The sequence below is a fragment of the Protopterus annectens genome, chromosome 2.part0, assembly GCF_019279795.1.
Source record: "Protopterus annectens isolate FY-2018-M chromosome 2.part0, PAN1.0, whole genome shotgun sequence".
Classification (NCBI taxonomy): domain Eukaryota; kingdom Metazoa; phylum Chordata; order Ceratodontiformes; family Protopteridae; genus Protopterus; species Protopterus annectens.
In genome coordinates, this window is record NC_056728.1 from 1398837781 (window position 1) to 1398862720 (window position 24940).

General features: G+C 39.3%; 1 protein-coding gene across 1 annotated transcript in view; it reads left to right on the top strand.

The window, feature by feature from the left end:
• The first annotated feature begins 3138 nt into the window (after window positions 1-3138).
• The window catches only part of CLGN (calmegin), a 2483974-nt gene continuing 2462172 nt past the window's right edge, over window positions 3139-24940 (top strand). Inside the window, exon 1 of the mRNA XM_044061624.1 lies at window positions 3139-3405. The gene's annotated coding sequence lies outside the window, so the exon portion shown is untranslated. The remainder of the gene's footprint in view (window positions 3406-24940) is intronic.

The window sequence follows — 24940 nt, forward strand, 5'->3', positions numbered from 1 at the left end:
TGGAGTTTCTTATTTATACTCCTAGTATTGAGCAGTAACACCTTCATATTTTCCTGGGCTGGTTTATCTGTGTTGGTTTTCATCCTTTTTTTTTTTTATGAATAAAGTGCTATTGCACTATGTAGTTCTTGTGTTTTTTGCAATGATCAGGTGCATGTTTTTGATGGTCATGAGGATGGTGAGGTGGAGTTTTTTTTTTTTTTGTAATGTATCTGTGGTAATTTCTGAACTGTTATGGACTAAATGATTCATATGAATGAAAAAATGATCTACACTTTACTGGCTTGTTTTTTTTTCCTTGAATTATCAGCTCTATTTTTTTACTGAGGGGGAGAACATTTTGTGTGTTATAAACATGTAAAAGATCTGCATTGCTTTTATTGTTTTGTGTGTGTGTCTCACACACACACACACACACACACACACACACACACACACACACACACACACACACACACACACACACACACACACACACTCTTGTGCACATGTACACCTCACACAAATATGTCAAGGGAGGGGTGCACTTTACCTTTATTCATATATCGAGAAGGTAAATGTTGCATTTTCCTCACTTTCTCTTTCTTCTCTGAGCTTGTGCAATCTTAGAGTTTATATATATATTAAGATGGAAGTATGGGAGCTTGAACCCACATTGTGTGCAGGCCTACAAAAATTGTGTTTGTGATGTTGGGAATGTCTTTGTTTTGACTATCAGCATAACGTAAAAAGCAAAAAGCACACACTCTGCCAAAGGTTGTTCACAACACACAATAAATTCCAAATAATAAGTCAAAATGTGAGCACACCAACCAAGCTGAGCAGAGACAAATAAAGCGTTATCTTCCAAAACTTGATTTTTAATGGCTTTATTGTAGAAGGATGAGCGCTTTCACGGGGCTACTGCTTATTCAGATTTGAATCTGAAGAAGCGGTAGTCCTGTGAAAGCGCTCATCCTTCTACAATAAAGCCATTAAAAATCAAGTTTTGGAAGATAACGCTTTATTTGTCTGCTCAGCTTGGTTGGTGTGCTCACATTTTGACTTATTTGACTATCAACATCCCAAAGTTTTAGATGTTTTAGATTTGAATAGTCATGTGTCAGTTAAATAATAGTGGACTCTACCACGACAACACCCTGCGTTGTTATGTCATGTTATCAGAGAAAACTCTATTACATATGGATTGACAATTAATGCATCCAATTTGTCAATTATTCCCTTATGTACAGAATGCCTTAACAAGGTCAAGCAATGCTGGTGGTCCTGAGAAGCATACCTGTCAAGTGTACCTCATTACGAGGAGCATGCCTCATTTGAGGTCTTAAAAAGTTCATGTTCCTTGAAGTTCCACATTGAAAAGGTCTTTCACACATTCAGTGTTAGGAAGTTTTTTAACTCGTATCCATAATAAATAGAAATGGATCATATTAATTCATTAAAATATATTTTTATAAATAAAACCAACATATTTTAACCATCCTATGACCTTCCTAATTGAAGTTGTTAGTAAGCTATTAGTATGTCTTCCACATTTTGCCCATTTGTTCCACATTATGTAGGCCAGTGTTCCGCATTAAGGAGATGGAAGGTTGAGAGCTATGCTGAGAAGGGAGGAGGACATATAGACAGACCACTGCCATGATGATTATTTACAGTGCCACTTTGTAGAAGTATGGAGATTTCTTTGTACATGAGTGAAACAGTTTTTAAACCAGATGTTTATCCTTTGTTATTTATGAAGTATGTGTCATTCCATAGTGCATGTTGTGTTTCATTCTTGACTTATATGTTATTTTGTCTTTATTGAGGAATGTCATAGGGAAATAAAATACGGTGTGCACTAATAAATGATGTATGTTTCTTAAGTAAAAGCAAAAAGGAACATGTATTTAGTTGAAAGACAATTTCACCCCGGAACTGAAAGGGTGGGTGTCCCACATTTTTGTTGTTACACATATTGCTGTGACCTGTGGTAAGCACTCACATCTTCGACAGGCTAAGAAATATATATATATATATATATATATATATATATATATATATATATATATATATATATGCACATTTAGAATGCCGACACTCAGAAGGGCACTATCAAAATGTGGACAGAACAAAATCTAGACAATTCAGAATGTAGACACAAGTAAATGGTTTGGTATTAAGGCTGGAAATGTTTTTGCATGAGTATTGGTGAGTTAGAGTTTGAGGAAGGGGATAGGTTTAGTGTTGCGTGTCTTTGGTGCATGTCTTTGAGCCTGTCTTGTGTAGTGGTAGCGTTATGGAAAGGGCTTTCCTAAGGTAAGGTTATAGGCAGGGTAAGGGTTAGAGTTTGAATTAAAATATATTGTTAAGTAAGTGGGGGAGACATCCTCACTTCACAGCCTTACTATTGCATGCTTACCCTAACCCTGATTCTGGGCATACCTCTCAGCCTCTTACCTCCAGAATCAGGGACAAATCCAGAAATAATCATGACCAAATGCCCCAAATTAGGGACATTTAGAAGTTGACAGAATTAGAGAGTTTGAATTAAAATGCATTTTCTGATGTGAAAGACGTGTATAATTCTGGTAACTGTCATTATTTATTAAGTGTACTCCACCACCTTTTTCTCCCGAAATTGCCAGTTTTAAGATGGACAGAGCAAACTTTTGACCCAAAATCAGGTATTGTTGAGTTGTCTGATTCTGGATTTTAAGAGGCTTGGTTGTGAGCTTTCCAGAATTATTCCTACCCTACCTCTCAGTGAACTGGGGCCAAATCTCCACAGAATCAGGGACACATTCAGAAATAATTAGGGACACTGAGGCATTTTACAGAATAAGAGAATGTGAATTAATATATATATTTTTTAAATAAAAGACGTCTATAACTCTATTTTTGTCATTATTTATTAAATGTATTGTACCACATTTTCTCCAAAAAGTCACCAGTTTTCGTAAGGATTAAGAAAGACAGAGCTAAAGATCCGATTTAAAATCAGGTACAGTTGAGAAGTATGAATTTTGTCGTAGTCACACTGTACTTAATTTCCAGAGGAACAGGGAGGCTGAATTACGCATGCTCTATTGCTGGAGGGCTAGTATGTGTATTTAATATAGGCGATCCACAGAATAGCACGTGCCATTTCAGCCCGTAGTGTCTGAAGCTGGAGGACCCTTGTGGCGCGATCTTTTAGAACCACCTGGGGTTATATTCTCATCAGTTGACTGTGGAGTGCCACCGGCTGTACAAAATGCGCATGCGCAGATCAACTGTTGTTCACCTGATGATTCCTCTATACGATTGTTGATTGTACTGGTAATTTCGGAGTGAGGGTAAAGTTGTCCACATATTCCGTTTTCCCCAACCAAGACGTGCAGCGGGCAGCAGATAGCAGATGAGCAGTTCAGAAAGAGAAAGGTAAGTGTTTTGCTCTATAGCAAGGTTGAGGATTTGGTAGTGCAGGGTTACATGCTTTCATGTTCTAACACTGTGGCTCAAGATAAGTGCGAATTACTCTTCAGCGCTGACGGAGTGGCATACTATAGCAAGTTGCTGCTGTAGTAGTATTAATTACTGAACACTGAATATGACCAGAATATAATAATAGTTTAGAAATAAGGTTCTTGAGGTGTGGTGTGGTGATTTTCTACGGGTTTACAGTAGTGGTTGTAATGCATTACTAGAATTATCCAGGCTGCGAAGCAACATCAGCATCTTTCTTGTGTAATGTATTAGATAAGAAAGTGTCACAATATAATTGGAACACAGTTTTCTATATTTTTGCCACTTATGATGGTCATCCCATTATCTTCTATTGCTCATCTGTCGGGGGGGGGGGGGGGGGGGCAAGGTTGTGTGGAAGTTAATGCGTTTCTAATTAGTAAGGACTCGGAAGTTTTTCCTGGGAGTCACTCCTTGATCACTGTTATCAAGAGCTGCTGAACACAAATTGCCCTGACCTTGGGACTGCATTTGTTACACATGGAATGACTTGGTTAATAAGTCTGCCTACATATGTAGATTTTTAACATTATTGAATAAAAATTTTTATAGTTTCGCAATTCGCATAAACAATAAAGTGCACTGGTACATATTTTGTTTTACATAATGTAGATTTTTATCATTTTCAAATACATACTTCATATAGTTTTTGCTTAAGAGAAACGGTTTACTTGCTTTTTTTCCTGGTAACTGTTTTTGTGGTCCCTGTGACAGTCTTCAAGCAATACTTCAGAAATCAGGATCAAACCCAAAAAGTAATCAGGGCAAAGGGGTCTAAATTAGGAGCACTTGAAATTACCACTGCTTCTTAGACGTTGTGACGCCGCTGCACTGGCCCAGTGATCAAAGAGCCTCAATGCTCACCACTGCAACAGGGACATACACAATGGGAGGATAAGTACACACACAGTAAAGTACAGTTTCCCTTGAGCACACAGAGATCAACAGTCAGTCTGGGGCTGGATTCTCCTTCTTTCTCCAGATCCCCAGTAAGACTCCCCACTGGCACAGCTGTAGGGTTAAGATCTCAGCTGGGGGTCAAGCAAAGACCTCCAGCGCCCTCTCTGTCCAACCAGTGCTTTGTGTCCCAGCCCAAGTAGCTGACACACACACACACACACACACACACACACACACACACACACACACACACACCCCTGGGGAAGGTTGGCACAGGTTTACTAGCTATGCCCCCTTCTGCCCAGACTATAAGGTAGTTATCACTGCCACCAACCCCTCCTTATCAGCTACTTGAAGGCCCTTACAAAGGGTGACCAATCCTACTGTGTAATGTTACTGTTATCCAAATGGTAAGTGTGACTAAGAGCAAGGCTATTGGAGTGGCCTGTACAGTGTCACCAAATATTTATGCCAGTACTCTTAAGAGTTTAAATATCTCTAAACAAACCAGCCACAAAGATGGGTTTAAATATATTTAATAATAAATAGTAAAAGAACAAGACAATATTCAATGAACACAGTAACTGCAGAGTTCAGAATCACAGGAAATATTTTAAAACAACATTGCAGGACAGTCTCAAATAAATACAGATAACATCTAAACTAGTCTTTACTATATTTCTGTCTTTGTCTAAAAGATGCTTTACCCTAAATAACTTACTTACAGAGCAAGGCAAATGCAGACAAGTGGATGTTGTAGGTCCAAGACAAGATAGAAAATGCAAAGTCTTTTTCTGAGAGAGTTCTTAAATCAGTATCAAATATTACTGCTGGGTTAGCTTGGATGACATCACTCTTTGTCACTTGACTTCACTTCCCAGGCTAAAACAGAAACTAAGAATTTTAACATCTCTGTCTGAGAAGTACATATCTCTCAGAGGGTTGCAGACATTGGAAGCAGTAAAGCAATAAAACGCTTTTACATTTCAAACCTAGTAATTATTTCTGTTTCAAGACAATACAAAAACTTCTAGCTGTAGGCATCCTGTCTTCTTGCTGCAATAAAACTAACTTTTATAGCACATCATAAAGCATTTAATTTCAACTTATTTTCTTGACGTTTTGTTAAGTTAATCTTCTATGTTCCAGCAGGGTGTGCTGTGCTTACATTCTTGAAGCTCAGCACACATCATACAGTTCTGTATAAATCATATCAATATTCACAAATGACATAGAATTATTTACAAAATTCCAGATAGCTGGGCTAGCAGTGTCACAGATGTATCGCACACTTTGAAGAGGTCTTTAACTGTAAGGTCTGGTAGCAAACATTGTTCTGTCACAAAATCAGAATTTATGGGAGGGACAGAGAAAATTAGAAATTCTGGAGACGAAATCAAGGCTGTCACTGAAAGCAGGGCTATGCATAGCTGTGTGCTTTAAAGTTCCTTTACAATGCTCTGCTGTAGCAAGTACTTAATCAAGTTAGCTACAGCTCCTGGAGAGCTGGAGGTAATTCATAATAAGTATTTACTTATTTATTTTCTTGTGTTAACTAAGATACTGCGACTGGTATAATACCCCTTTCCCCATAGTATCAGGGAGAAAAGCTTCAACATTTACAGGGCAAAAAACATGCATTTAATACAATGTATTGGTATATTAGTCATTAACAAAAAACTCAAATAAAATATACAGGCATTAGTAAACACAGGTTGGTTGGGTTGATTGGAAGAATGGGGATGGGAAGGAGTAAAATAGAATAGATATGGAAGAGATACTTAATGAGTAGTAGAGTTGCCAAAGGTTATAATGAAGTTAATAACTGGAAAGAGAAATGTATAGGATGCAGGAGTTGAAAAAGGTGTAAAGTAGTTTATTTAGGTTTGAGTAATTTCCAGTACACATTCCATATGTTCCTCTCATTTTATCAGGTAGGTGGGAAAGCAACAGTGTCTCATTTTTACTTAATTACCCTGTATTTTATCTTAGTTTTTATCTGTGCATGATCTGAAATATTAATTGGATGTGATTTGAAACTTTCAATTAAGTGCACTTGTTCCTGTGAAATATATTTTCAATTAAGTCAAGCTCAATTATTGTACCTTGGGGATTAATATTTAAGTTTGAGTTCCTACTACTGAATTCACATTTTTCATATTAATATTTTCATAAATTTCTTCAGAAATCTACCCTCGTTTGTTTTATTTTTCCTGGAAGGTCCCCCTGATACATTTTCACTATTGCAAATCAAGATAGTCATCATATTAATCACTGCTGCAGTCGACTAAGGTATATGATTTTATATCCTGCCAAAATTTACTTACAAGAAAGTGACAAGTTACAAGTATAAAAAGTATGTTAGAGTCTAAGAAACTGACTACATGTACTGCAGTAGTGGAAAGACACACCAAAAAAGGTACATATGCATGCAAAAATTGTAAGCAATGTAGATTTATCAGCAATTCCCCTTTTGTAACCTTAAATCATATAAACAAAACTTTTTGGGAAAAGAATTACTTCACTTGTAGTAGTGAATATATAGTTTACATTGCTACTTGTATGTCCTGTGAAAGCTATTACATTGGGAAAACTATACGTTGTTTAAAACGAAGAATATATGAACACACTTTAGCAATAAAAAAGAAAGATGCAACTAATGCATTAGCTAGACATGCAATGGTGTGTTCTGAATTCAAAAAGTTTACATTTTTTGTCTTAGATAAGGTGGATAATGTGATTTTTGAAGGTGATAATAATATATTGGAATGCAAATAAGCTTTTTGGCAGCTGTACCTCTGTGCAGATTGTGCACCAGGATTAAATGAATCTATCAATTTAAAATGTTTTTTATTGTATAGATAAAATGCTAATGACCTTTCATACAGATATATAACAATATTTTTTTAGTATTTTTTTAACATTAACATATGATGTCATTTCCTGTTTTAATTAAGAATCAATTAAGAAGGAATGTATAAAAGGGGATGTTTTGGGTAGTTCAAATTGTTTCTGAGGAAGTTCACGTCAATAAAAGTGAATGAAAGCGCTAAAACATTGGTCGAGAGTGGTCTTTGGAAGTGTGTGAAACTACTGAGGCTGAATATGTGTGAGTTACTATCTTCTGGCCTAACTTACTTCTATATTAAGGTTTATTAGTCGGTCATTTTAGCATGTCTGTCTGTGGATCCCCCTTTTTCAATACATTCTCATATCACAATGTTTTTGAAAGGGATGCTAAGAAAGACATGTCCAAGAAAACCGGGGAGAACAGTTTTACTGATTGCTTTGAGCTCTGCAAGATTATCAGAAGTGTGAGCTCTTACGGTGGGTCAACCTTATTTCATTTTCTACAATGACAGGGTCTCTTTCAAAACTAATCTTTATTTTTTGCCTTAAGGAACTTCAAGTTTACTTTAAGCCAAGCAGTTTATCTCCCTGTGTTCTTTCTTGAACCCCAAAATAAGGGAAGATACTTTATACCTTGGATGTCCACATGTAACTCCAGTACTACCTTGAAGTAAGAATATCTTTCAGAACTTCTGATCATTTGTTTATTTCTTGTAAAGGTAAAATGAAGTGGCAACCTATGTCAAAGCAGACTATTTCCAATTGGTTAGCTACATGTATGTGTATATGTGTATATATATATATATATATATATATATATATATATATATATATATATAGGTCTATTTTCATTCACTGAAAACACATTTCACTGAATTTCAATTCACCCACACCAAATCGCTGAAAGCTCAAATCACTGAAAACTCATTTCACCGCATCTCATTTCACTGAATGCAGAGTACTGTAAGGCAAGTAAAACATATATGCCCTTTTCCCCACTGTAGTGCAATTCTGGAGTTAGTATAACAGCCTGTTATTGTTGTGTTCTTAAACATCACTCCGTCTTTCTAGTTGCCTGCCCCTTTTCTTAATTTGACCATATATCTCATGTCCTCTCTGCTTTTACTGGCTGGTGTGAGTAAGCATAAAATTGTCATTTTGTGGAATCACTCCCCTTCAACTATTTAAATTTATTGGCCATCCTACTTTATTCCATAGGACCAGAATACAAAAGTGCCCCCCCCCCCTTTTCAATCTATCTTGCTCTTTTAAAAATAGTGGCTCTCCACTAAAACTTAACTTTTTAGACAGGTAAAGCTTAAGTTACCCACTTTCATATCTAACTGCTTAGTTCACACTGCAGTGTTTAGGATAATCCATTTTTTCATCTTACCTTTAAGCATCTATTGCAAGACCACCAGTTACTGGAGAGCCCACATTCTGCCTCTCAGTAGTCATCTTGGGATTAGCGCTTCTGTTTTCTCCTGGTGAGAGAAGTACAGTTACATTATTTCCTGGAGACTGCTGATCACCAGAAAGCCTAATAAGTGCTTTTATATGTTGACAGCTTGGAATCCGTGTTTATATTCTGATCCTGGTGAGAGTAGGAGCAGTGTGTATTTATTCCTGACTCTTTTTGGTTGGAGCTAAGTGTGTGTGCTTAACGTACCCGATTGGTCTGGTTGCTATTCAAGGCATCTACCAGAAAAAGGCTGCATCATCTGGGACAAGACTGTGGATCACCAAACAGGCTGTGGCTTGCTTCCATTTTTGAGATTGGTGCTAACATTTTGCTTCTGGTGAGAGAAGAAGCAAAGGAATATTGTATCCCAACAGAGTGAAGCTGTGGTGAGACCAGAATTAGTAGTAGCCAGGCAGTGCTCTGCACAGACTCAGACACCTTGAGTGACATTTTTCTTATAAAAGCACAATTGAAATTTCTCCAACATCTAGTTGCACACAGGACAACTAGTTTGCAGTGACAAGCACTGTCCAAATAGTTGCAAACCGGATACTCCTGACAGTGATTGATATTCCCACTCCAGTAGTCTAATCAATAAAAAAGGGTCTGTTACCATGGATATGAACTTTCTTACTGTCTCCGTTACCGGCTTGGTGTAGATGGGCATCCTGCGGCAATGTTGTAATTGCCTCATGTTTACTGACAACCAGTTAATTCTCAAACAAACTGATGCAGTATGTGAGAGATGTATTTACACAACATCACTGGAGGCAAAGCTCTCACATAAAAGTGCTTCTAATGTCAGTAAGGTTATCAATAGTACACATACTGCACCCATCATGCACAATTCAAAGCAGGCATATAGACCCACATATACTGAGGCACTTACATATAACCTTCGTAAACCACAAAGACCTCCTAGACAAAGTACACATAAGAAATACCCTCAGCAGCCCCAAATGCACTCTTTCAAAACAACACCCACATTAAGACATAGAGCTACATCTCATGGAGCCTCTACCTCTAAGCCCATAAGACAAGTCACCACACAGTCTAACATTCTAGTTATTGGAGACTCCATTGTGAGACACACTGATGTCCCTTTCACCAGGCTAAGGAGAAAGTTACAGTCAGTTGCTTATCAGGGGCTAGGATCCACCACGTTACGCATCCACTCAGGTCATTGGATCACAGTTACCAATATGACTCAGTCATAGTCCATGTAGGATTAAATGACCTGAGACGTACCTCCCTAGACTATGTGAAGAGAGACATCATAGAACTCTCGGAATATGTGTCTCAGGTTGGTATGAGCCTAGCATTGACCAGCATTTTACCTTCTTCAAGGACGATGCCACAATACTAACAAAAGATGATTGACTTTAATAATTAGTTTAGTTTCTGGTATCATTCTAAAGGGGTGCATTTTTTGTCAGCATGGAAGGAGATGGTCAACAGACCACACTGCTTTGCCAGGGTGGTCTGCACCTCTCCCCTCTAGGCTTTTGAATATTAGCTAAAACAGTGTCTTCCCCCATAGTGCCTTTTGTAGGCAATGCCAAACTGAAAGTACTTCCAACATAGCAAATCAAAACCAAGAAAATCTAAAGGTACTACTGCTCAGTGTTAGGAGCCTAAACAAAAAAATCCACTCTCTGGAAGCTCTCTTTACCCTAGGGAATGCTGATGTCTGTGCGGTCTCTGAGACTTGGTTTAAAGCCATGGACAGCACACCACCAGTGCAGGGTTATAATGCCTTCCACACATTTAGGCCAGCTACTTCGCAGGCAGGGATTAAAGGTGGATGTGTCTCTGTTTACATCAGAAATAAATATACTTCAAGGCTGGTCAGACAGGACAGTGCACTTGCAACAAAAGAGCAGAGCCAAACCACCACGACTGTATAGGATAACCACAATGATAATTCGATAAAATGCAAAAATCTTTATTAAAGAGCTCAAAGTAAGCGCTTTCACGACCTCTGTGGTCGCTTCATCAGACTACATCAAAACCAACAGTTTGTCTGCTTAAGTGCATATATCAATTAACACCATATAAATTAATTAAGTCATTAAAAAAACAGTACATAAAAACAACATACAGTGAAAAAACATGATATAAAAAAAAATATATATATATATATATATATATATATATATATATATATATGTATGTGTATAAGACATACTGAATGTCTGATAGCTACCTTGATCAAAATATATCATATTATATATGAGTATGTACAACAAATATATATAAAAAATATGAAGTGTATATATATATATATATATATATATATATATATATATATATATATATATACATATCTTATTAGTGTTTCAAACTTCTTGCTTTAAGAAATGGCTTCAAAGAAACCATTTAATTAATACTGGGTGGTGTATATGCATTTAATTTACAATTAGCTAATACGAGGACAATGCACTTGAGCTGCTCCATGTTCAAATCACCATAGGTAAAATCCAATACCACTTCCTTGCAAGCTATAGGTCCCCCTCTATGACCCAGGAAACCCATACCATGTATTTAAACTGATTAGAAACACTAACCATCCAACCCAGTACCATATTTATGGGTGACTTTAATTACCCCACTATTAACTAGGAATCCTATATGACATCAAACATACATGCACCGAGATTCCTGGATTTTGTAAACACAAACTCCCTGGACCAGATAGTCAGTACACCAACCAGGGGTGCAACCATACTGGATCTGGTCCTCACTAATATGGGAGAGTGCTGCAAACCCCCTACTGTAATGTCTTCCCTGGTAAGGTCAGACCACAAAATGGTCTCCTTTGAAGTAAAAATAAAACCTGGACCCCCAGCAAAACCGTGAATATTCAGGAACTATTCTAAGGCTAACCTCCTACAATTAAGTGAGAACCTAACAAAATGTCAAGCCCCTATAAACTCTGAGAACACTTCTGCCTATGCAGAACTGTTCACAGAAACCCTGTACAAGCATGTTAATAGCTGCATAGAGGCAGCTGTACCCACCTGGAAGAAGTACAGAACTAACTCAAAAAACAAGCCACCCTGGTGGAATCACAAAGTCAATTGGATGTATAACAGGATTTCAAGAAATATCATCAAATATAACTCCCCCTACTATCACTAGGGAACAGGTCCTTAATGCTCTCTCTAAGACCAAGAACCCTGCATCAATGGGCCCAGACAATATTCCAAGATGCCTTCTAAACAGCATGAAACATGACCTATCAGGGCCTCTGGAATTACTGTTTAACTATAGCCTCCAAACAGGCCTCATGCCTTATGAGTGGAGAAAGGCAACAGTCATCGCTCTGCACAAAGGTGGACCATCTACAGACCTTGGAAACTAGAGACCCATAAGTTTCAGTAGTCTTATATGTAAAGCCATGGAATGAATTATCATGGAGATGATCAGTAGAGATACAGTAAACCTGCAGGCACTGGACCCAACCCAGTTTGGTTTTGTCAAGGGCAGATTGTGCCTATTCAACCTGGTGGACTTCTTTGAGAAGGTCACTGAAGCAATGGATGAGGGCAAAATCGTTCACACTGCCTGCCTTGACCTGGCCAAGGCATTTGACACAATACCCCACTCTGGCATTGTTGACAAACTCAAAAGGTTAGGTACAAACCTGTATGTCACCTGGTGGATAGCCACCTGGCTCACAGACAAGACCCAGGAAGTTAGAATTGGGGAGTCCATCTCTACAAAGAGGCCAGTCACAAGTGGAGTCCCTGATGGATCTGTCCTTGTACCTCTCCTTTTTGGCATTTACTTCTCAGAAGTCAAGGCCAATGTCAGTGGTCTCTGGCTGACTAAATTTGCAGATGATTGCAAATTAGGAGCTGTCATTGAGTACAATGCCCCCTTTGGTATGTACCTAACCAGGCATATCCAGCATCTGAAACCTCCACAGTAGTTCCTTGCTAAAAAAATACAGGGCTTATGTAATATGTCCTTTGCAGACCGCCTCAAGGCCCTATCCCTGTATTCTGTCTCCTGCAGGCTTTTGAGGGGAAATCTATGCCTGGCATACAGAGCATTGTCAGACCCTACTCTGATGGACTTCCTGCATATCCACAAAACAAGCAGTACCAGAATTACTCATTCTAAAGACTTAAACCTTGCCCGTGATATAAATAGTACCTGCTGGACAGATAGGTATGTATCCCAGAGACTACCTTGTCTATGGAACAGGCTCCCCATCCATGTGAAGCAGGGTTCCTCCCTTATCCAATTCAAGTGCAACTTGGACAATTGGATGGGAAATCGGAAATTCATCCCTGTTTTGGCACCTATGTCTCTGATGCAAACAGGTAACCTGCAAATGGTTCATCTCCCAGGTCCATGCTTACACTTATCAAGGGTATCAGAAGTCAGAGATTTGGGATGCATGGCTAGGCTTAAAAAGGCCCTTGTGGTCGTTAGCCTAGTAAACACCTATGAACCTATTGCCAGTTTAAGAAGTCTTAACAAAACCTTCAGGGAGTGACAAAAAAGTACTCTGGTACAGGGCAACCTTAAGACCACTGCTGTTCACTGCTTAGTGATGTTAGTGCATCTCAGTGCTGCATTTGAAAGTACAACAACATTGCCCCTCAGCAGATGGAGCTTTGCTGATCACAAGTTTACACTTAGATAAATGTTTCATTTTTCTTTTGAAATACATAGTATTTTTAATAAATTCTTAATATGTGGTGCATTCTTTACCCTCGTAAAAAAGTCATATAGTTTTGTTGATGTCAAGTTAATATCATAGAAATGTTGCATTGTCTCGTAAAATATATAGGATTTTTTTACTGATGATTTCTTGACACTTGGTAAAGGTATATTCTGGATACCTGCTGTATTTGCCACCACAGCAGGCTGTATACTTATCCCAAATGAAATGTAAGTATAATGCACTTTCACACAGTGATAGTAAAATCACTGTGCATGCATATGTATACAGTGCAGTATTTCACATTTCTTTGAATGTTCTTCATAAAACTTTGGGTGTTTATTCTTAGAAGCATGGGGACATAGTTTGTCAGTGACTGTAATTTTCCCCTCAGGGAGTTAAGTACATCTCACTGCTAATATTAACAGTATAAAATTGCCTCTCCTGAACAAGACGCTCTGTTGGTGTTTCCAATAATAGAAACATTGTTTTATGTGATGATGAAATGCATGTTTTTGTTATGTAATGATAATTTGATAAAAATGCAGTACATTAATGAGAAATATACTATATTAATGAACAAAATTTGTATCTAATCAGTGCTAGAAACATGTACACTGCAGCATGACAAAGTGGTAGTGAAATGTGTTGAAATCTTACATTTGGTACCTGTGTATTAAAGGCCATGTGCGATTTCCATACACATCTTTCAGAGAATTACAGTAGATTAGTTAGATACAGTGTACACCTAAGACTACAATTCTGCCTTTAGAGATTTAAGAGTAGCTGACTGAGTTTGACTGAAACACCTTACTCTTTTCTGTACAATAAATTTTAGTTGTGGCATATTTCCACTGACAGAACAAATTACCATTTTCTGGTTTTCAGGAGTAATTTTTATGATTTATGAACTGCAAATTGAAAGAAATTTACTCAGGCCATGTGCTTTGTCCTGCTAAGAAGTCATATACCCACTCACAACTAATGGAAACCCATTATAATGCAAAATGTTGAACTCTGCTAGTGACCTCATGTGAAATCCTGCATTTAAATTATTTTTCCTTTGAGATTTCTCAACAAAGCAAGAGTTGAATTATAGTATGATAACCATGTTCAGAACACACCCAGTAAATCGGGTGTACATTTAAAGATTTATTTGCAGCTTGGTGCTGAAACTGACTGCAGGGCATTACCTATATCAGCATGTGGAGTTTTGTTCACTGCATGCTTTCACTGATGGCACAAATTGCTTTTTCCAGGGAAATGTATATTACTTGGTAAAGATTATGTTCTGGACATGAACTGCAGTCTTCAAACTGAGAAAATTTAATAAATCCATATTTAATAAAATGTGGGTGTAGTGGAGCATACCAAACATTGATACTGAAATACATGTGATCATCATCATCAAACCGCTTTTTCCAATTTTCTGTATAGGGTCAGAGTGTCATGTTAACTGTCTCTGTCTCTCTCGATTCATTGCCACACTCTTGCCTTCATCAGCTCTCTTGCCTGACTGTTGCAGGTCTTCTCTCACACAGTCCATCCACGTATTTGCTGGATGCCCTCGTTTCCTCTTAGCTTCGTTCTGTCTATCCAAATTCTTCTTTAACACATTGTCTTCTGCTTTTCTGCACGTTCCCAAACCACAGTAATCTTCTCTGTTTGATCTTTTCTGCAGTTGGAGCTACTTTGGCTTCTGCTCTTATGTCCTTATTTCTTCATCTGTCCCACGGTGTGCATCCTACCACCCATCTCAGGCACTTCATTTCCATCACTTCTAGCTTCTTCTTCTACTCCTTCTTTACTGCCCAGGTTTCTGTACCATACAGTAGTACTAGTTGCACCACTGTTTTGTACACCTTACTTTTCAGCTTCTTTGGTATTCTTCTGCCATACACAACACTTGACACTCTATGCCAGTTGGCTGCAGCCCCTCTTATTCTAGCATTGACCTCTTCATTCAGACTTCCCTTCTCCTTAACCACCCCTCCTAGATACTTGAAGCTGTTAACCTCTTCCACTATCTTCCCTTCTATCTCAATTCGTAGCTTCTTCCATTTTCCCCAGTTGCTGCCATTACCATTTTCTTATCTGTACTTAGTTTCATCACATGTACCTTATGTTTTGCATTCTATTCCCCTATCCTTTGTTGACGTTTGCTCAAAGTCTACCTGTTATGCCATATCGTCTACATACAGCAACTGCTTTGATCTGTCCAATCTGATCTGTTTGCTAATGTAGTCCATCACCAGTATGAACAGCAGTGAACACAGAGCTGAACCGTGGTGCATACCCACTTGCACTGGGAACCCCCCAGTGAGACCAAATGCTGTTTGTACTTCAGTAATTCGGATATTGTACATATGCTGCACTAATTCTACCAATGTTTCTGGGACTTCAGACCACCACAGTGCTGCCCAAATAAGATTTCTTGGGACCATTTCATATGCTTTCTACAGGTCTGGGAATGCCAAGTTGGCCTCTTTCCTCATCTCAAGCTTCTTCGCAACTGTCTGACTCACTGCAAATATTGGATCAGTTGTGTCACATCCTGATCTGAATCCAAACTGCTCATCTCTCATCATACTTTCAGTACTCTGTGTATCCATTTATCAATTGCCCTGGCCAGAACTTTCATGCAGTGTGATAAGAGTTTGACTCCCCTGTACTGTCCACAGTTGTGGATGTATTTTTTTTTGTACACTGGCATGAGCATGCGTATTCTCCATTCATCTGGGATACTCCTTTCTCTCCACACTGCTGCGACTACCCTCAGGATTGATTTATCCCTTATGTCACCCATCATGTTTATTATATCTGCCTTGACCTCATCTGAGCCAGCTGCTTTCAGTGACTTCAGTTTCCTTAGTGCTGTTCTTAATTCTTCTGGGGTGAGCTTCTCTTATTCTCTTATCATTGGCTGTGTCTGGGGCAGTACAGCTTCTCTGGGGTTTTCTTCATTCAGAGACAGCTGGAAGTACTCCTTCCATTTGCCTTCGATGTCCTGTGTACTGGTGAGCATCTTGTTGCTGGCATCCGTTATGAAAGTGTCTGACTGTCTTCTTTATCTTTCTGTCTTTGCTTTGGAACTTGATATAGTTTTTTTGTGCCCCCTACTGAGTCACTTTCCAGCAGCTGGTAGTGTGGCACCGATGCTCTGTTCTTTGCTATTGCAACTCCATTCTTAACTTCTTTGTTAGCCAACCAGAATTTCTTGCAAGTCTGGTCTGTATTTTCTATCCTCTACATTTTCCTACACACCTCCTTTCTTTTGATGACTTCCTGGACTTCTGCATTCCACTACCTGCTGTCCTTATGTACCTTATTTCCATACCTGGCTCGTCCACATATCTATTCTGTAATCCTCACACATGTTGGTTTGAGGCACTGCCATTCTTCAACTCCAACTATTTCCTCCTCTTCTTGGGGTGCTAGAGCCCTGAGTAATTCTTTGAAGTGTTGTACTTTCTCTCTCCAGTCAGCTCCCAGGTCTTCAGCGTGATCTCTGTTGACCATAGAGCCTTCTCTGACCACTGCTTACAGCTGATTGTGGCAATCATTTGTTTTTGCTGTGGGCCGACTGTTTCACTGCGGATGACTTTGCAGTCACTGATTCTACCCAGTGCCCTTGCCTTACCAGGAGCAGATTTACTTGAGTTGCGTGTTGGTCACTCTTGTATGTGATCTTGTGACTGTCTGTTTTTCTGAACCATGAGTTGGCTACTATCAAGCCACTTGCTAGACAGAAGTGTAGAATAGCCTCTCCTTTATTCCTGTTGCCCCACCAATAGGGACCCAGGCAGTCCTCATATCCTATTCTGTCGGTCCCAATATGGGCATTCAGGTCACCCATTATCAACACCAATTCATGTTGTCCCGCTTTATCTAGTAGGTCCTGCATGTGAAAGCCTTGTAAATGTATTTACAGAACATTCAGGGGAATGTAGTTAGATATCCTATTGCAAAGCACATTTAACTTTGCTTTTCCATCTTTGGGGATTTCATTGTAGATTAATGTAGTATTTGACTGAAGCATGTTATTGTCTACTGCATAAGAAGTTTTTAGGTGTGACAGGTTTTTAGCCTCAAAAATGCTTTGTTGAAGAATATATTGGATAATAACAGATTAGTAAAAATGCCATGCTGCATGTTTACTTAGACCAACATTAAATGCCCATCCCCTAAAATGATACTGTGACTGAGAAATGATGTGCATGCCTTAGAAGCAGTATCTTAACCCGCTTTCAGAGTTCTTAATAAAATTCTCAGTATTATTTGGCATTCAGGTAAGGTGCACCTAAGTCTTTCTTAGGGATTTCATCATCGCTCATTGCTGAATATGAATGCAGCACATTACTCCTATCAGAACAGGGACTTTTCACCTTGACATATGTGCAAAGTAATAAATGTCGCCTTGTCTGGTGAAATATGTATGATTTTTACTTTAATTATCATGACGTGTAGTACAGATTCATTTTAGACCTGTACTACATTTCTAACCATGAGAAGTCACGTACTTAATCCCAGTAGAAACAATGTGATGTAGCTTATCTAACCATTGCTGTGAAAAGAATATGCCTATCTATATGTAAAATACAATCTCAGTCCTCTTGGAGACCTCTTAAAACATTTTCAAGGACAGCCTTTGACACACAAATACAGAATGCACCTATGATTGCAGTTCTTCTTCTGTAGATTTCTGTGGAGCTCAGTGCTGAATTTTATCCCATTACCTTCTCCTTTGTAGTGCTTGAATTATAGTGATAATGTACTTGCACTGAAAACCAAGTTGCATTTTCTGGAGAAATACACAATATTCACTTCTGATGTTAACAGCAATTCAGTAAAGAAAGGTTCTACAATGCACTGTTTTCCCCACTCTGAACAAAAAGTATATACTCATTTCTTATGGAATATGACTGTAATATAGCATTCTCATATTGACACCTTCTAATGGCCATGTAGACCTGTTCACGGAATGACGGAATGCTTTTACTGTGGAAAAGCATAATATGAGCTAGTTGGTTGTATTTCTTGTCCACAAATCCTAAGAAGCTGCCTGTTGTATAAGTAGTGAGACAGCTTAAAATGTTTTTTTTTTTCCAGGAAAAGCCACCCTGCATGCCCCACACTTATATACCAACCCCATGGCTGTACAATCCTAAGGAAGGAGGGAAACTCCACAAAACAGTGCACAGCAGTCTTGAGCATTCATTATTTTCCATTAAACATAAATGAGCATGTCAAACAAACTGAACCAGTGGTGAACAGCCAAGATAAAGTCCTAAAACAGCCAAAAGGCTGCTGAAGTACAGAAGTAAAACAATGTTTTAATTAACCGAGTTCTTTTGCCTGCAAGATTGAATGAAAAATTTTCATACAGCAATGCTTATAGAAAGCTAAAAAAGTTACAGGATGTACATTCAGTATAGCATCCCCAAAGGAAACTGCATAAATCAGCATGTCAGACTAAAGCAGTAAACTCCTCTGAACTAACGGATCTGATGCCTGTGCACAAGGAGTCATATTTTTGTCCACATTCAAGATTTCATTATGAATTTTTCAAACTGTAACAATATAAATGCAGCTAAGACAGCCATTCTGTGCAGAACACTGAATCTGACCTACCTTAGCTGCATGAAATCATAGTGTTGCAGCCACTACTTGTTAGAATTGAAAAAATATATATATTTCATTTCTGATGAAAGATATAGAATATTCAGTTATGTAATAAAAACTAATGGCACATGTGTGTTCTGAACATTAGCTTCAAATGGATTTTTGAGCAGAGGTCCAAAATCCCCGTTTGGAACCTGGAAATAATGCCAGAGTTTGAGAGCAAAATACTTTTGAAACACAGTGTTAGTTAGCTATAAGTTAAGATAAGATAATTCAGTACAGAACACACTCAAAAATGTTATTCTGTGCCACTCTGATGGCACAGAGCGATAAATTCTTGACTGTGATGCAAGCAACCCATGTTCGATTAGCAGTACAGGTGACTGACTGAGTAGCAGGGAAGGATAACAGGCCTTTCCTGGGGTGTGGGGGGGTGGAGACATGAGCATTTCCTACAACCATACCTGGTAGAGGCTGACAATTTCAGTGGAAGGAGGCGTGGCCCAAAGAGGAGAAAGGGTTGGACCTGGCTGTGCTGCCACAGAGGCAGATTAATATGCTGCCACATCCCCACAGTATCCCTTTAGGATCCACGAACATCCCCAGCGGGACCACAGAAATTCAAGGGATAAGGAGAGTGGGTGATAGACCCAGCACAGACATTGGGTATTAGGGTACCAGGCCAGTAACATGACAGAAAGGGACAAAAAAAATGTTATTGTACCAAAAGGACTTCGCTGAACCACAATCCGTATTTATAAAACATGCACAGTTCCTGTGTCAGTGTATGGAGTGTATTCCTTCCGTAACAGAAATGTTGCCTTTCATGGTGCAGTACTAAGATTTTTTTTAACTCACATCTAATGACAACACAGTATATGGAAAATTCTGGCTATGGGGTTGCATTCTGCTACATTCAACAGAAGCTGTATACTCATATCTAATGAAAACTTGAGTGTAATGCAGCTTTACAGCCTGACATATTCTAACAGCTGTGTAGGCCTACTGGTGGAGACTGTCAGTAATGTTTTAGCTTTGAAACAATTTTGGCAATTTGTGATAACAAAAATATGGATAAGTAACTTTGTCGGTTATAAACTGTACTTAGACTGTATATTAGGTTGAAAGGTAATTGAAGAGTTACACACTGAATTTCTGAGGGCCAAGTAACAACTCCCATTAATGGCTGCTCTTTTTTCTGAAACAGCAAAATAAAACAAAATACATTTACGAGATTCCTGTCATAGCAGTCATGCACATCTATGTCATTATTATTTCACAAGTAAAACATGGGCTATATTCTCACAACATTTTGAAAAATACAGTAACCTACTCACACCCCTTTGACTAAGAGGGAAAAGGCCCCAACTAAGATACAGATGAGATCAGTGTTGAATGAATTGCAGTGGAGAGTGAATATCTACTGTCAACTAACTTATCATTGGGGAGGGAAGTAGTATAGCCACCACTGACCTTTACAGGAGTGTAATAGCATTGCTTGTGAATACAGAGTTTGTGAGAAGCCACCAGGCTTATTGTTTGTAAGTATATAGCAGTCTCCAAGGCAGCAGGGTTCAGTGGTGTCTCAGCTGCTATAGCGGTGGTGATAGGCCACGGGTTTGAGGGTCTTATGACTTGCACAATGACTACTCCTTAACACCCAGCCCTCACTTCCTGGGGAAAGACTGGACTGTGCGGTTCTTCCCTGACCTAGGAATGAGTCTGTTTTTTGTCCTCATTGAGGGAAGGTCAACCAGATGTCAGCTGTGCAGTAACTGGTTTGGCGAGGGACACCGGGCAGGCAAAAAAAAAAACACTGGCTTCAGCAACTTTTGCACACCCTACATACCAAACATTTGGAGGAAAAAAACCCACAAAACTGAAGTAATAGTAAGCAAATGCAACAAATGCAAAAACAATAGGATACATGTTCAAGCATATGCTACAACTGAGGAGGAATGCCTTATACAAGCATGTATTCCAGTGCAAATAAACACTTATGATTGTGTTCATCTTGATCTCTGGGGGAGGGTTACCTGAGTACACTTCTTAAGGAAAAAAACATCCTGAGTGGCAGTTGCGTTTAAAGCATGGTACTCCCTGGGCACAAGTGCTGGTTAAAACTGAGACCAATTAAATTCATTTCTTAACTGTATTTAAGAGCTGTAATCTAGAACACATACTCTTCTTATTAGGAACTTCTTACACTGACTTAAATCCATTCATTAATTTCTACTAGTGTATACTTTTGTCTTTTTTCACTGATGAATATACATAAGGAATATGGTTTGTATAAATGCAGTATGCGCTCTCAATGTAAATATATGTTGGAAGGTGATGGATTTCAACAGAGTTTGGAACAATGGTTGTACATGGATATTTTGATTGCGGGACAAAAAGACTTGTTTATATCGTACTGTGCTAGAACTGCCCATGTTTTTATATTGGGAAAACTAAACCCTCTGAGATAGAGTCTGTGGGCATGTTCTTGATGTTTAAAAGGGAAATGTAAATAATACTGTATTTAAACAAGTACGTGGTTATTTTGGGCATGTGTTTGTTGTCTGTTACGAAAGGTGGAGGAAAATTTGAGAGGAGGTCTTGGGAAGAGCGTTTAGAGGCACATAAGCTATTGCGGCAGTTAAAATTTAATGCAAGTACACCATCAGGGTTGAATGAATACACCTCAACTGCATGTATTTGAAAGATGCAGTTTTTACAAGTTTAAGTTTAGAATGTGCATTAACATTAAATGATGGCTGTGGGCCGAGTTTAAATTAAGGGATTATGTGAATACCTTTGACCTGTAATGTCGCATGGTCTTCCTCTTAGAATGAGGAGGTGCCTAAATATATGTATCCTTCTGAAGAAGTCACAGGTAATAGAGGGATGAAAGCGCTAAACAAAATAGTTATATTTTGTGGTTTTAATAAATTTACAACAGTGTCTGCTGATGAGTCTCTGAAAAGACTGCCCAGTGTGGACTCATTAAGAAACAGTGTGAGATCACTAATCTCTCTGTGCGGATATTGCATGCAGCCAGTGGAGTGGTGAGAGCGGCGGGCACAAGCATCATGATGTGAAGTGTCATGTCCGTGTCACTGTTGTAATATTGAGGACAATTTCAAACTGTTCTTTGCCAGTACACCTTATGATGGATCCTCCTGTTTTGATCGATCGGTTAGAGAAGGCAGAGATGAATACAGGGTGGGACGAAGCTGTATGCTATGGGAATTAAGTATGGGACCCTGCTGTGATCATACAGCAGTAACCACAAGTAGTCCAAGTACCTATGGTATAGAAAATCTTGGCATCTACCCTTTCAGTCCACCTCTGAAATGGACAGTCATGGCAGAAGCGGGCACTTTAATGGATAGAGACCCAGAGGTAATGGATGTCCGCGGAACTTGGGATATCGGGGGTTGTTTTCTGATGGGCAGGCTAACAGTCCCTGAAGGGTTGGCTGTCTGCTCCCCTCTGGAGGCAGTTGGGGATCATTTTGCTCTCTACCTGCCCATGTTGATGGCCAACAAGGAAGATTCTTTGTTCAGCGAGATACTGTCCAGAGGCTACTACATACCCTTTTCCCATACACCCCCCATTTCTACGTGGCCACTCCCAGACATACTGTCCCACCAACGAGAGGTGGTTAGAAGACAGTTCCTATTTCATCTTCAAAAAAGAGCCATTGAAGAGGTCTAGCCATGCCAGGCAAGGTTAAGTTATTATTCCAGGTTCTTTTTGGTTCCTTAAGAAAAACAAGGACTGCAGGGCAGGCCAACAGTAGACCTAAGCAAACTCGACCAGTAAACCAAAAAGTCCGGCTTCAAAATGGTCTCAGAGGAAGCAGCTTTGCCTACAGGCAAATTATTGAATATTCCTGATTGACTTCCAGGACCGTTACCCTACATGAAAACAGCAAGAGCAACCCAAATGTTTGTATGCGTCTGTCTGAGGCCAGTCACATCCAGTTCAGAGTCCTGCCCTTCTGTCTCAACACAGCTGCTCAGGTGTTCACCATGTGCATGACTGTGGTAGCAGCAAACTTGAGGCTGCTTGAAATCAGATTATTCCAGTACTTAGATAACCGATTCCTCACTGCCACATCTTGAGACTTCTGGTCAGGGCCAGGGACTGCTTGATTCAGCTCTGCCTGTCCTTAGGAGTTTCTGTCATGTACAAGAAGTCTGAACTGCAGCTGACACAACCAATGCAGTTCATCAGATGCCACCTGGCCACCAAGTCTTGCACCTTGTTTCTCCCTGTAAAAGGAGTGAAATCTTCAAGAGTTGCAATTTGGAGTCTGTTTCGGTTCTCATCTCCGCAGGCACCTCTTGTTTTCATAGGTTCATAGGTTCATAGATTAGTACTAAGCTAACTGCCCTTGCAAGCCATTTTAAGCCTAGCCAATTTTCCTTTGTGAGACTCAAACCCTGCACCTTGTGCTTGCAAGGCAAACACCTTAACCATTAGGCCACCCTCCCAACCATAATTGAGGTTTTTAGGCCCTAGTGGTTCACCTAGCTTGGTTCCATATAAGAATTCTGCAGTGGTTGTTCAGAGCCAAATGGTTGCAACTAGAGGGCTGACTATCGCCACCCATCCAAATCACCAATCTCTGCAGGAGCCAGCTTCATTGATGGGTGACCTCCTCTTTGTTATCACAGGAGAGACCTTTGCTGTTGCCTCCTCCATTAGCAATAGTGACCATGGATGCCTTCTGCTTGATGTGGAGGGCACATTATCAGGAGAGAATGGACACATGCAGCAGCTGGAATGCCCACAGCTAGAAGGTGACCTGTGTCTGGCATACAAGGCATCCTCTGACCCAATACTGATGGATTTACAGCATATCAGCAAGTCAGATGGTATCAGAAATACTCAGTCTAGGGATCTAAACATCTTCTGCAGTATCAACAGAATGGTTTGAAGGGACAGGTATATCTTGCAGAGGATACCGCTGCTCTGGAACAGAATCATCATCCACATAAAACAAAGTTCGTCCCTGTCTGTATTCAAGAGCATCTTGGTTTTATGGATGGGAAACAAAAAAAAATATTCCAGGACTGCCCCCTGTATTACTAATTTCCACCAAAGCTTTGACTCTCGTTTTTTAGCGTCTCATAGATCTTGTAAAGCCTTTCTTGAGGTACATTCTTGCTGTGCTCCTGACTAGAGAACCAGTCCCTCTATGGGACTTCAATTCCATGTTAGAGAACTTAACAACATTACAGTTTGAGGCAGCGTTTACCACCTCCTTAAAGTTCAACTCTTAGAAGGCCTTGTTCCTTTTGGCTATAATCTCTGCCAGGAGAATATTCGAGATGTACACATTATCATTTGATTTTTCACAGTCATATTCTCATTACAAATTAATCTTTATTTTCTTCCAAAGGTAATATCCAGATCTAACTCGAATCAACCCATCCATCCGCCAGCGCTGTTGTCCAGTATTCCAACAAGGGCAAATATTTGCTTCACGCATTGAATGTGCACAGACGTTTGTGCTTCTGTCTTCACAGATCCAAGGCTTTCAGAAAGGTCCCTCAGCTTTTTGTTTCCTTTGCACATAATAGACCAGGCTCCAGTGTTTCCAATATTACCTTGTCCAAATGGATTTTGGATTGTATAACATTTGTTTAGGCTTCTGCCATTTGTTCTTTACCTCTTAGAACAAAGGCTCATTTTTTGTGGTCGGTGGCCACATTTGCCACCTTTTTAAGGAACTCCTCTGTGGATGAGATTTGTGCAAATAATACATGGATTTTCTTACATACCTTTGCTAAACATTATAAGCTGGACATTATTTCTAGAGCTAGAGCTTCCATTGGGGCACAATTGTCAAAGGCCTCTGTCTTGATACCACCCAGGCTGTACGTATCTGGGAATTCTGACCCACAGATTAGATTGGGTAGACAGGATGAATAGGATACTGTAGTTAT